The sequence below is a fragment of the Odocoileus virginianus genome, chromosome 33 (genome assembly GCF_023699985.2).
Source record: "Odocoileus virginianus isolate 20LAN1187 ecotype Illinois chromosome 33, Ovbor_1.2, whole genome shotgun sequence".
In the NCBI taxonomy this organism is placed as follows: Eukaryota; Metazoa; Chordata; class Mammalia; order Artiodactyla; family Cervidae; genus Odocoileus; species Odocoileus virginianus.
The window spans coordinates 12,754,493-12,768,384 of NC_069706.1; the positions used below are offsets into that span (position 1 = coordinate 12,754,493).

General features: G+C 53.3%; 1 long non-coding RNA gene and 1 other non-coding gene across 2 annotated transcripts; both read left to right on the forward strand.

Moving 5' to 3' along the window:
• Window positions 1-1,388: 1,388 nt before the first annotated feature.
• TRNAG-UCC (transfer RNA glycine (anticodon UCC)) lies at window positions 1,389-1,462 on the forward strand. Its single transcript has one exon. It is a non-coding gene; the product is annotated as a tRNA-Gly (tRNA).
• Window positions 1,463-6,446: 4,984 nt separating this feature from the next.
• LOC110123947 (uncharacterized) lies at window positions 6,447-13,192 on the forward strand. The gene is made up of 2 exons (XR_002309634.2): window positions 6,447-6,554; window positions 12,995-13,192. It is a non-coding gene; the product is annotated as an uncharacterized lncRNA (long non-coding RNA).
• Window positions 13,193-13,892: the final 700 nt, after the last annotated feature.

Here is a 13,892-nt window from a genome sequence, read left to right on the forward strand (position 1 = left end):
CAAAGAATTGAGGCTTTCATACCACGGTGCTGAGTCCCTTGGACAGCAAGGAGATCAAATCAGTCAATCCTAAAGCAAATCAACCCTGACTATTCATTGGAAGGACTGATGCTGAAGTTCCAATATTTTGGCCACCTGATACAAAGAGCCAACTCATTGGAAAAGACCCTGATGCTGGGAAAGATTAAGGGCAGGAGGAGAAGAGGGTAACAGAGGATGAGATGGTTGGATGGCATCACTGACTCAAAATGGACATGAGTTTGAGCAAATGCTGGGAGATAGTGAAGGACAGGGAATCCTGGTGTGCAGCCCATGGGGTTGCAAAGAGTCAGACACAGCTTAGCAACTGAACAACAAATGTGCCAGACAGGCCAGGGTGGTGGGCCTATAGGACCTGAGTGAGCAGACTGCCTTCATGTTTTCCCATTTCATAAAGAAACACAAGGCTACAGGCCCACAACAGACTGGTTCAAAATGGGGAAAGGAGTATGTTAAGGCTGTATATTGTCATCCTACTTATTTAACTTATATGCGGAGTACATCATGAGAAATGCTGGGCTGGATGAAGCACAAGCTGGAATCAAGATTGCTGGGAGAAACATCAATAACCTCAGATATGCAGATGATGCCACCCATCATGGCAGAGAGCCTCTTGATGAAGGTCAAAGAGGAGAGTGAAAAAGCTGGCTTAAAACTCAAAAAACTAAGATCATGGCATCTGGTCCCATTATTTTATGGCAAATAGATGGGGAAGCAATGAAAACAGTATCAGACTTTAATTTCTTGGGCTCCAAAATCACTGCAGATGGTGACTGCAGCCATGAAATTAAAAGATACTTGCCCCTTGGAAGAAAAGCTATGACATAGACAGTGTATTTAAAAGCAGAGACATCATTTCACCTCCAAAGTCTATATAGTCAAAGCTATGGTTTTTCCAGTGGTCATGTATGGGTGTGAGAGCTGGACCATAAAGAAGGCTGAGCACTGAAGAAGTGATACTTTTGAACTGTGGTCTTGGAGAAGACTCTTGAGAGTCCCTTGGACTGCAAGGAGATCAAAGCAGTCAATCCTAAATATTCACTGAAAGGACTGATGCTGAAGTTTCAGTACTTTGACCACCTGATGTGAAAAGCTAACTCATTAGAAAAAATCCTGATGCTGGGAAAGACTGAAGGCAGGAAGAGAAGGGGACAACAGAGGACGAGATGGTCGGCTGACATCACTGAATTTGAGCAAACTCCGGGAGATGGTGAAGGACAGGGAAACCTGGTGTGCCGCAGTCCATGGGGTCACAAAGGGTTGGACATGACTGAGCAACTAAACAACAAAAACAGGCCCACAGGGACCTGTGACTCTTGGGGGCCTTAATAAAACTCAGGCAGGGGACTTCCCTCATGGTCCAGTGGCTAAGACTCTGCACTTCCAATGTAGAGGGCCCCAGGTTCAATTCCTGGTCAGGGAACTAGATCCCACATGCCACAGCAAGAGTTCACATGTCGCAGCTAAGACCCAGTGCAACCAAATGAAATAAATATTAGAAAAAGAAAGAAAAGAAAACTCAGGTGGGCCTGGATGTCTCCATCTGCTATCATCTCCATCTGCTATCACAGAGCCTGAGGGCCAGGGCCACAGAAACAGGTTTCCCTTTCCTGCTCTTTGTCCCCAATTCCTCTTGTTCCCTACGGGGCACAGGCACCACTGTGGCAGGTGGGCACGGCCAAATGTACGGCCTTGCAGTTGCTCCCACCCAGCCAGCAACCTGTTCAGGGACCCAGGCTAGGGTAGGGTGAGAGTGTGGGGACCGCTGGCTTTAAGGGAGCTTCGAACCAAACTTATAAGGACCACTGAGCCTAAGGCCCGGTATTCAGAAAGCTACTTTAGGCTAGATTCTGAACATTATCTCCAGAAGTTGTCCCAAGGGTGGTCACTGTCGCCTCCTGATCAGACTTCAGACTTATGTCCCGTGAACCTCGGTGGACACACCTAAGGATGTATTTTCTGTAAATCCTGCCACTCTCTCATGCCTGGTGTAACTACTTCGTTATGACTATAACCCTGTTTGGATGTATGTTTTTTAAAAGTCCACCCCTGTTTGATGCAAATGTTTAAAACCTATTGCACAGGGGCTTCCCTGGTGGCTCAGGGGTAAAGAATCCACCTGCCAATGCAGGAGACAGAGGTTCACTCCAAGATCTGGGAGGATCCCACAGGCCTCGGAGCAACTAAGTCCATGTGCCACAACTACTGATGCCTGCTGGCCCCGGGGCCTTTGATCCGCAACAATGTTAATCAATCTCACAGCAAGGAGTAACCCAGGTACCACAAAAGAGGGTAGCCTCTACTTGCTGCAACTAGAGAAAAACTCTAATTTCTAGCAGCAACGGGTTTGGACCCAGCAGAGCCAAAAATAAGTAAATAATTTTTTTTTTTTTTTTTTTTTAGAAAAGAGGGTAAAAGAAAGATTTTTTTTTTTTTTAACAAGAATCTTTTGCACAATGACTTTTGTCTGCCTGCTTTGGAAATCTTTCATTTTTTATATTCTAGGAGTCTCACGAGATGGCCTCCTTTCTGCAGGCCCAGAGGGAAACCTACAAAGAGGCAGAGTGAGACTCCTGCCTGGCTCAGTCTCCCTTCCTCTCTCCAGGCCTGGGAGCCAGGAGTCCAGGCCTTTCCAGGAGGCTTGCCCTCCATCCGTGTGGCCTCTCTGCACTCCTGGCCTGGGCCCTGGCATCCTCCCTGGGCCAGAAACCCAGGTGCGGGTGGAGCTCCTTCCTGGGAGAAGGCCAGAGCCGGCCTCTGGGGCTTCCGGCCCAGGAGCGGGTTGTTTTTGGGAGTCTGGCGGCACTTCCGGTGCTTAACTGGATTTCAGGCCCGCCACTAGCTTGAGTCATGGGAAGCTGAGCCAGAACAGGCAAGGGCAGGCCTCAAAGGGATCCAGGGGGCATCTTTTAGGGTGCTTTTAAAGTGCAAGGCAAAGGCAGGGCCCTCACTGCCTTTGGTAAGACCTTGCCCATGGGCCCTGCCGGTCCCATTAGAACCTGCTTTTTCCTTCTGCATCCAGCACTTAGAGTGTGAACTGGGGAGTGATGAGGTGAGCTTCCAGAATCCTGCGGCTCAGGGCACAGATGTGGGTTGGGGGGCAGCTCCTGCCAGGACCCTGAGCCAGGCTGCTGTAGTCTGGGAGCCACTTCAAGCTCCCCAGAGGCGCTTCCCATGGGCTACACCACCCCTCTCACTGCCCCAGTATTTTTCCTCTTTCCAATCTCAGCACAGACATCCCCTCCTCCACGTTAATAACACAGGGCACAACCAATCGTCTGGTGAGTGCACTCAGAGGTCCTTCTTGATCAAATGTTAATATTACAGGAGAAATCCAGTTTTCAGTTTTGAACTACCAACGAATTTGGCAAACCTTCTGCAAAATGAGAGCAAAAAGAGAAGAAATCTGAAATATAACCCTGAAGCTGCAGGAAGATCAGAGTGAAGAGAAAAAAAGAAGCATAGGGACACTTACTCAACAGAAACATCTTTAGATGAAGGAACAGAACAGTATGTCAGCAGGATCTCTGACTGACCATTTCTGATGTTTGTCAGTATTGCATTCAGACACTGAGTGATTTTCTACTTTGGGTATAGAGGGTGAAGACCTGAAATGCTTCCTATTTAGAGTGATTTGGAAATGTTAATCCATCTACAAAAGTCATATCACTAATTTCCAAAAAAGAATGTATTAAGTAAATGTCTCAATATGTTAATGAAGCCCGTTTTTTCAGCAAATTTTTTTTTTCATGTCTTAGGAAGCTTTTGTTATGTTTTATCAGTGTATTTAAAACTGCAACTTCCACTATTTCCCTAGTGGTCCAGTGGCTAAGACTATGTGCTCCCAACTCAGGGGGCCTGGGGTTCAATCCCTGGTCAGGGAACTAGATCCCCCATGCCATAACTAAGAGTTCGTATGCCCAAACTAAAAAAGATACTGCATGCCACAACAAAGATCAAAGATTCTGCATGCCGCAACTAAGACCCACTGCAGCCACATAAACATTTTAAAAAACACTTCAACCTTTAAACACAATATAAATAAAAAGAAAATATTTCGAAGAGAAACAAATTTTGATTTGCTATTTTGATTTGTTATTTTCCCCCTAAAAGTTCTATATTGCTGGTATTGTTGTCCTATTTTACAGATGAGAAAACTGAGGCCCGGAGATGCTAAACTGGGCCCAGGGACTTGCAACTGGTGAGAAGCAGCAGGCGGTACAAAGCCTCCCTCTGGCTCTACCCCGAAGAGGGGACTGACCCAGAGGACAAAGCAGCCTGAATGGAGGCACGCTGAGTGGCACCAGTAGCGAGGCCCAGGTGGGACGCCCCAGCCCAGCCTCAGTCTCTCGTGTTCCCTGACCCCAGGCAGCTGGCCTCCAACGCTCACGTCCTGGACCGAGAGGGAAGCATGGTAACCTGCGGCTGGCTTGGGTCTCTTCCTGGGACAATGAGTTCCTCGAGGGCAGGGACCTATCCAGTTTTCCAGTGTGGTCCCAGCATCAGCTCTGTGGTCAGCAGACAGAGGGCAAGCAAGTCTTAATTCAATGAACAACCTCCAAGCCTCAGCCTTCTCGAATGGCCGAGGTAAGGTAATGGGGTGAGTTCAGTAAAAGTATACATGTGCTTGGCACGTAGTAGGTCCTCAGGAGGAATTGGGGGTTAATGATCACCAGTCCTTTGCCTTAAGAGGGGTCTGACTTAGCCCCCCTTTCCTTCAACCCTCCTGCAAGCCCTTATTGGAGAAACCATCCCGCGGGGGTGGGGGCGGGGGTTGGGAGGGCGTCCCCCAGCCCGGGGTGAGCCCAGAGGCCCCCACCACAGACTTCCTTGCCTCTCCTTGAGCACGAACTCCCCCCCACCCCGACTTCTGGAGTTGGAGCCCAACACGCCTTCACGAGGGAGAAGGGACACGAGCTGCAAGGCCAGTGGGTCAAAGTCCAGCGCAGAGGCTACAAGCCGCCTCCCAGGGAGGTGGGGGCAGGGTAGGGGCGCAGCTGGGGCCGGAGAGGAGGGGGCTGTCTGTGTGGCTCACTTCCTCTGGCTGGGGTCCCTGGAGCCACCCCCCCCCCCCCCCCGCAATGGCATTAGGAGCGCCCACGGGGTTGGGTGATGTGTTTTCCGAGTGTGACACCCGGCCGCCAACAGAGGACAGCAAATACATTTTTTATGATCCTGGGAGGCTCAGTCCAGTCACGTTTGCGTGAAAAGAGGCTGGGCGGCCAAAGGGTACAAGTCATGTCTCAGTTATGTGAATCCTCTTCGGGCAAGAGGGGTCACTAGTGGGATGACCTGGGGGTTCTGCGAAAGGGGTGCAGCGCCGGGGCAGATTTGAGGAGGGGGCTGGGTTGTGAAAGAGGGTCCCCCTTCCTGTTGGAACCTTCTGAAGTTTATGGAGCGGGAGTAGCTTATGCGGGGCGGGGGGCGGCGGTCAGCACCAGGGGTCGGATCTTAGCCAGGTGGAGAGGGTACCCTCATGCCCCACCCTTCAATTTCGAGACTATCTCCCAGAGCCTGGGACTCTGAAAGTATCAACAGGACTGGACTGGATGAGGGGAAGCACAACTTTAGGTTTGGGGTTGGTATTTTGGGGAGTTCTTGGGAATAGAGCATGTCCGTCCAATTTCAAACCTGGGGCTTTTGGGGGGACTCCCAGGAGGGGGTTAGGAGGCCGCCAAGGGGTGGGTGACCAGGTGTGGGGCCAGACTTGGTGCAGCCTCGACTTCTACTGTTGGTTCACGAGGGGAGGGGAGTGAGAAGGGCTGAAAGCGCCGGCTGGCACTGTCACTGAATGTTCCCGAAAGTGGGGGTGGGGTGGGGGGGCTGATCTGGGGGCGAGGTCTGAATCTTAAGCAGATGTATCCCCATTCAGACACCCCCGGTTGAGGGATCCCGGAGCGCATCTGGGGGAACCCTATCCTCCCCCCACCTCCTCGGAGGGAGGCCCAGCCTAGGCTCCCTCCTCCGGGCCGCGGGGGTATTGAAAGTGGGGGATCTCCCATCTCCCCCGTCCCCCCCCCCCCAGTTTGGAGAACCCCAGCCTCTGCCCCCCACCCCTCCCATAGGTCGGGGCTGACGTCGCCGCCGCATTTCGAGGAATGCCCCTATCCGCCGACTATATTTGGCGAGGGTTTCTAGGAAGGCCCCCCCACTCCAGACCCGGCCCCCGCCCCAGCCCCCACCCCGGGCCGGCGGGCGCGCTCGGCTTCCAGGCTCTCGCCCTCTCTCCCCGGCCGGGGAGGAGCGGCCCAGCCGCCTGGGCCGCCGCCGCCGCCTCCCCAGCGCGGCCAACCCCGGGCTGGCCCAGCCCCCGCCCCGGGCCGGCCATAGGGCGGGGGGGGGGGGGGGGGGGAGCGGGGGAGGGTGGGGGCCGGGCCGGGCGGGGGGGGGGGGGGCGGGGGCGCGGCTTTGTGGTGGCAGCGGACCGTGGAGGCCGGGTGCAGCCCCGTCGGCTCCGCGCTCCCGGCAGAAAGGGCTTTTCTACGCCCCCCGCCCATCACTTGGATCTGGTCTGGGTAAGGAAGGGGGATTTTTTTCTGGAAGTCCCCCCCCCCCCAACCCGCGGTGTAGGATTTGAGGCTGGGCTCCAATCTAGGCGGAGGCTGCAGGGCCCGCGGGGCGCCCCCCGCCCCGCGCACGCCTCCCAACAGCCCTGGAAGGCACAACCCCGGGGGGCCCCCCTTGCACCCCCAGAGGCGGCAGCGGCGGTGAGTCTACCCTTTTTTTTTTCCTGCATGGCACCCCTCCCCCGGGCCAGGGTAGGGGCCGCGGCAGGTGGGTGCCCAGGCCCCCGGGACGGAAGGGGGTGCGGGGCGGCTGCCTAGGGGGTGGGTGGCGACGCGAGAGGGGAGGTGGCGGCGGGGGAAGCGCGCGACTCTCCCGGGACGCAGCGCTAGACGCTCGTCTGGGAGGGGATTCGCCGCCGCTGCGCGCCCCCCGAGGCAGCGAGGCTGGGCTCCCCCTTCTCCCCACGCCCCTCCCTGGCTCCGGAGAGGGGCGTGTTAGGCGGGGAGGTGGAATGGGGGCGAGGCAGCACCCCTCACCGCCCTAATGCCGAGGCTCGGAAATTAACGAGGCGCTTTGGAAGCCTCCCACCCCGCCCCCACCCCGGAAAGCCCGTTCGGGAAACTGACTCGCGGCGTGACCCCGATATCGGTGCCACGCGGAGCGCAGGCCGACCGCTCGCCCGTCCACGCCCGCCGCACCGCGCCGCTCCACGTGCGCCCGGGGCCGCGCTGGCACGGGCAGAAGGGCTCGGCTCCAGGCTCTGGGGGCCGGGCCCCGGAGACGACCCGCGAAGCCGGGAGCATCGTCCCCGGAGAGTTACCACCTCCCCGAAGTAAAGTTGGCCGCCCCCTCCCTCCGAGGAGCAGGCAGCCATGGCACTGTTAGCTGTAGCTTTTGCTGGACAGGAGTTTAAAAAAAAAAAAAAAAAAAATCTAGGTTCCGGGGTGCGGATCCGGGTGGCAGGGCCCGAGACCACACCAAGTTGCTCTGGCAAAAGTTAGGAGAAGAAAAAGGAAAAGTCATTTTGATTTGGGGGTGGGAGGGGTGGCGTTTCTGGTTTCTCCTGCTTCCGAGCCCCACCGTGGGGAGCGTTGGAATGTGCCGCTAAGATCCTCTGAGGACACATCCATATTTATAATTTATTTTTAGGAGAAGTTGTGAAAAAGGGAGGGGGGTTTAAAATGGGGAGAAAAGGTGTGTGTAGCCGGTGGCCTTTCCAGAACCCAGAGGCTAATTGAGCTATTAAGATGGAAATCACTTCCCCCAGTCTGGGCAAGTTGCAAATTTGACTTTAATAAGACAATTAAGGGCACAAACAACTAAACTTTAGCTGCATTTGGGAAGGAGTAGGGGGTGTGGGACCGCAGGAGGCACGGGGCACTCCTTTTGCGTTTCGGCTGATGGACATTTTTGGACGCTGAAAGTCTTCCTCGGAAGATGTCAGGCCCAGCTATGGGTCTGGGGGTAAGGGAGGGAAAAGATACCCCGTGGGGCAGGCGGAAAACGCCCTCCCCTTCTACCAAGCAGCCCTGGCTTTGGGGAGAGATCAACTGTTATCCCGTCATTCCTTCAGGAAAACCCAGTAATGATTCCTTTAATTATCCAGGATTCTCCAAAAATCTGCCTCAAAGGCAGCCTGCCCCACTTGTGTGAGCTGTGGAGGGGGAGACCCTTCTGGAGAAAGGAGGCTTTGGAGGCTGTGGTCCCAGAATCGGGGTTTTGAGGGCGAGATGAGTTTATGTTTTATCCAACTGGCCCACAAAGTCCCGCTTTTGGGGTCATTCTAGACGGCGAGGGATGCAAACTCCGGCAGCCCCTGTAGGAGAAGACAGAGCTAACCACTGCGAAGCTGGTGGTGGCGAGTGGTGGAGGAAAGCTCTGGTGGGAGAAAGGGGGGAGGTTTGCTTCTTTTGGTAAAAGCGAAAGGCCGTGTCTAGATGATCATTTTTGTGTATGTGTATGTATGTGTTCTCTGTTGAACCTGCTGTTTTCAAGGGCTTTTCTTTGGGAGGCCCAGAAGGGTATGAGAAGGTGAAAGTAGCCCCCCCGCAGCCCCACCTCCTGCCAGTGGTTTAATGAGATGTTTCAGTAGACAGGATTTTAAGGGAATGAGTGATAATATGGGTCGTGTCAAATCGTTTGACACCCTCGAAACCAAACATCGCTGAAATGGTGAATTGCAGTTACATTAGATTTGCCTGCTTGCCCCCACATGGAATTGCAATGTTGCTTTGCAATTCTGTTACCCTGGATCTTAGTTATTTTATAAGGAACTCTGGATAATGTGTTGTCAGGAAATTCTTTAAGGCAAGGGTGATGGGGGTACAAATATCCCTCCCATTAACCTTATTAAGTTCTGTTAATACACACACACACACACACACACACACACACCTCTCTACCCTCCAGTTGTAACTTACATGGATTTTCACATAGCTTAAGTTTATTTATTTGCAAACCTGGATTTCAATCAGGTGTTCACAGCAGGGCATAGAAAAGGAAGCTGTACCTGAAAAACTTTTGAACACAAAGTACCTAATAGAAAATTCGAGTTGAATAGAAATGGCACATAGATACACTGATGACATGTGCGCTCCCGGGGCCTTGGCAAAAACCAGTTCTTTACTTTTCAGAGTTCTTTCCCTTTGTTATGGGACACGATGAAACAGCACAATTTTCAGAAGTCCACAATCCCAACGTGGCTGGGCGATGGGAAATTGTCACGTTGTGAATTGCTGAATCGTCACCCCCATCATAGTGCCAGAGAGCTGACTGTCAGGTCCTATTTGCTTTGCTAAATAAGGACATCTCACCAAATTAGCCTTTAATGATACTTCTACAAATAGGGTGTTTTACGTGAATTAACGAGGCCGGAACACCAAATGTCGCACCAAGATACGGAGCTCTAATCGCAGCGATGAAGCTGCATGTTAAAATTACTGAATTGTTAAGTGTGGAAAATCAGAATTGAGTGCTGAATGCGAACTGGGGGCTGCTTTAATTCGAGCATTTGCAACAGGAAAGCCCCTGCTTACACTCAGCCCTCTGAAAAGGGTGCATGTAATTATGAATACGTTAAGCAAACTCACCCCACAACACACACACAGCTCCCTACCCCAAGCCTGGAAACAGGCATAGTAGTATGGTGAAGGGATTATAAATCAGCACTTTGCAGTGAGAAGTGGTCATTAATTCGGCGAAGAATCACAGTTTCTTTTCATATTCTGACCACTGCCCTCCCCCCACCCCAACCAATAAGAAAAAAGAAAAGCTCAATGGTGGGACTGCTGAATACAGCTCCCCTGTGTGAAATTTCACTAATCAGATGTCATCCCGCCCCCCCCCCCCAACAAGTGGATTTCAAAAAAAACAAAAAATAGCAACTTTGAATTTCACTCTTAGCAATACACAAGCTATAGGACTCCCCTAGGGGGAAAAAATGTTATAATAGAAAAGAATATAGAGTAGCTGGGGTGTGTGTGTGAAATATTTAGAAGAGGGGCTCCAATGAAACTCCTACTTCCTTAAAAATAAAACAGTGTGTTTCTGACTCAGTGAAAGCTGGAAAAGCCCCTAAGGGAGCTCTCTATTTCTTGCTTCTCAGCCTCCCACCCCCTGAGATTAAGAGCAGAAAGAAGAGTCTGGCCAGAGAAATTTACAGCTTCCTAATAGTAGACCAGCTCAGCCTCTTGTAATTGCCGATTGTAGAGTAAATACAGCTATTTTAGGCATGAGGATAGAAATGGATCTGATGAAAAGTGAAGGCAAACTTGGTCCTTAGACTACTTGCCAGAAAGGGCATCTCCAGTAAAATAATCCATTCTCTTTCTTGCTCAGCATCCCAAACTTGGGAAAATGCAAGGTCCCTTTTGCTTCTCCCGTGGGGAACAAGGCAAAAGTAAGCGCCCAGGAAAAACACCGATGCAAATGCCATATAAAAACGATCACAGACTTTAGGCCTAGTGGCCGTGCAGGCTTTTCAGTCCAAAGGGTGCATGTAGAAGAGAGTTTGGAAACCCCCCCCCCTCCTGAAGTCCTCTTTCTCAGCAATGTCCATTGTAGGGGGCTGCGCAAATATTTACAAAGTTCTCAAGTTTCTGATTTTACACCATCTTTGTGATATAAAACATTTGAGTTGAAGGAACCGCAAAGCAAACCCCTTTCTCAGTGTCTCTGGAAAGGCCGCACCACTAGCATGAAAGGGGAGCACACCTAGAAAATGAAAACTCGTGTCGGTGTCCCAAGAAAGCCATTGGCGAAAGGCACTGGGAAGAGGGTGGCAAATTTAGCGTTTGCTGGAGGCTTGGGCCCAGGCTGGGAGGGGAGAGCCCCAAGGTGGCTGCGCAGCGCGGTGTGAAAGTTCTCTGAGAGACGTGCCGAAAACCAGACTCCCTGGTTGGAATAACCTGTGAGATCAGTGCCTGGGCCTGTTGGCATCTCTGCCCAAAACATCCTGGACCGCCGCCAGCCCAGGCCTGAACGTGGCCTTGGAGCCACCACCAGAGCCCAAACAAGCCCCAGACAGGTGCTCAGCAGGGTCTCCCTGCTGGGGCCCTCGGAGGGCACGCAGCATTTCTTGGCTAGAAGGGTGGTGGCCGGTTGTGGGGGGCGGGGGGAGCTTAGACTCTTGAGGACAGCCTCTCCAGAGACTGTTTGGGGTTGACTGTCCCAGTTACCACGTGGCCTCTGTGGAGGGCAGAACCCAACTTTGTTCAGAGCAGGCTAGCAGGTTCCAGGCCCGAGAGCGCTGAGCATTCTCTCAGCACCCCTCTTCAGGGCTGCGATCCTGCCATGATCCTGCCATTCGGGGTGGGCCGAGGTGGGGCATGGCATGGGGCCAGCCCCGAGCAGGGACACATCGAAGCTACCGTGCAAGCCACCCCTGGGGGTGTGTTTTTGCTTGCTTTCTCCAGCCAGAGGCCACCCCGTCCACCTGGGGTCCTGAGTCCTCTTGTTTCAATCTGAGTATAAGGAAAACCCACGCCAGGAGGCCAAGACTGCAGCCTGAAAGTGGGGAGAAGACTATAGCAGGTCACCTGAGGGGCCCTGCATCTGAGCCAGCCCTCTGGGGGTCGGCAGAGAGAGAGAGAACTGTGGGATAAACATGCAGCAAAGAAGCCTGCTCAGCCTTGGCACCCGGACGCCCCCTCTGGGGGGTGGTGCACCCCGCCCCGAGCCAGCCAATCCCACGGGCCGCCCATTTGGCCTCAGTAACTGGACTCCAGGCCACCAAAAGGCCCGTGGGTTCCTGATTGTATATCTTCGAATGGCATTAAAAGGTCCAGACCAGGCACTCGTAGGCCAGGCCATATTTAGCTGCAGGTTCACCCGGAGAATATTTTAGGTGCTGTTTGAAAGGCGAGATCTGGGCCCGGTTGCCGGCTGTCACATGGCAAGTATAGGATGGCTCCCTCGCAGGCCTGGCCGGGTGGGTGCTGATGGCCACGGATGCCTGAGTCCCTTCCAGAGCGTCAGGGCCACGCGACACGGGGCCAGGGAGCCAGGGAGTGCCCGGGTCGTGGGTTCTGTGTCAGCACAGCTTTTCGCCCCGTTTTTCTCTCTGATGGCGATAAGGCCACTTCCATTCACAGAACTCACAGAGGCTGTTTTCAGCCCCTTCTTCCCCGATGGCCCAGTGTGATATGCCAGCTTGCTGAGCGAGCAACCGCCTCCTCCTCCTCCGGTCAGCAGCAGTGGAGTGGTTAACCCTTTCAAGGTTGGGGTGGGGGGACAGGGTGCTGACTGGCTAGAGGGAGGGCCCTGTCCCCAGAGACCCTTGGAGGTCATGCATCCCAGGGAGGCCCTGCCCTAAGTCAGCATCCTGGACCTTAGCCGTGGTTTTTCCACTCTGGACCCATCGGTGATAACCACCAGGCTCCCTGACCCAAGCTCTCACCCTTCACTTGTTCATACAGCCCTGGAAACCCCTGCTTGCTTATAGATATTTTCATCCGCGTTTCTGAGTTGATAACTTTCCACATCCCAAAGGAAGGAGGGATAGAAGGGTCCGTGATTCACTCAGATTAGTAATGAGGGTTAGGAATAGTCATTTGTGGTCTGGGGGAGATGGCCCCAGCTTCCCTAGAGTCACCTGACCTGAGGGACTGATCCTTATCACCTGCCCTGGGATCCCAGATCCTGGTTTTCTGGACATGGAGGAGGTGCATCTGTATGGAAACCGCTATGTGGAGACCCATTTAGCCAATTCTTAGCGTTTAGGGATCCTGGGTGGAGCCACCACCATGCACCAGGAAAAGCGTCGGCCTGTCTCACGTCTGCTCTAACTTTCTGCTTTTTTTCCTTTTTAGTTTTGGCTCTTGGGGTTCCAAGAGCCCCCACTTTCTGCCCAGCTGGTTGGTTACCGCAGGGAAAATGAGGGACTTTTGGGGGCAGATGTGTTTGCATTCCACTATCATAATGCCCCTAAAAATCCTTATTGCTCTTGCAGTATTCCTCGGGGGTCCCTGGGCCGGCCGTGGCAGCTGAGTTTCTCCAGCAACTAAAAGAAGAAAGATGTCCCCCCCGCCCCCGCCCCAAACCCTCCTTTCTGGTCCCTGGGAGTGCTCCCTTCATGGCGCTCAGAACTGGTTGGTGATCACCACGGAAAATAAAAAAGATGCCATCTGCAGATGGTTGCTAAACACGCTTTTTGCCCTCCAGGGTCTGAATGTTGGAGATGAGGCTTGGGAAACGGGACAACTGCGGCTGCTGTCCGCGTGTGCTGTGGGGGTTCGTGGCGGGGGAGGTGGGGAAGAAACAAGTGTTACCTGTTTGACGAGGCCGGTTCACATTTAGCCTGGGCCTTCCAGCAGGGCCTCTGGGCTCCTCACCTTGGCAGAAGCCCTGGACAGCCGTGACTGGCTCACCGGCTTCCCGGAATCAGCCCACTTTCCCACTCTCTGCCTCGGTTTCCTTCCCTGGCAAGGGAAGGACCACCACCCCCATCCTCCAGCCTGAAATGGTTCTCACTTGTACCTGCTGCTTTATTGTGAAGTTCAAGTGATAGACAGGCTCAGAAGGCGCTGGGAAAGTGGGGACAAGCATTACACATGGAAGCCGTCTGCGCTGATACTAATACCCACGCAGGCAGAGACAACTCAGACGGGAGCAGGACTGCGGTCCAACATATGCATGGGTTTCTGCAATCCTGGAATCAGGCAGCCCCAGCTCTGCAACTCTTGCCGTGTGTCACCCCCCTAGGCAAGAGATTCAACCTCTCTGGACCTCCATTGCCTCTCATAGGAAACCCACGTTTTGGGATAAAAGTTGCTCAAGTCTGATAGGCACAGGATTTTAAGTGGTTCCTGGCTAGAGATGTAAATTATTCGAACAGGTATTTCTTTTGT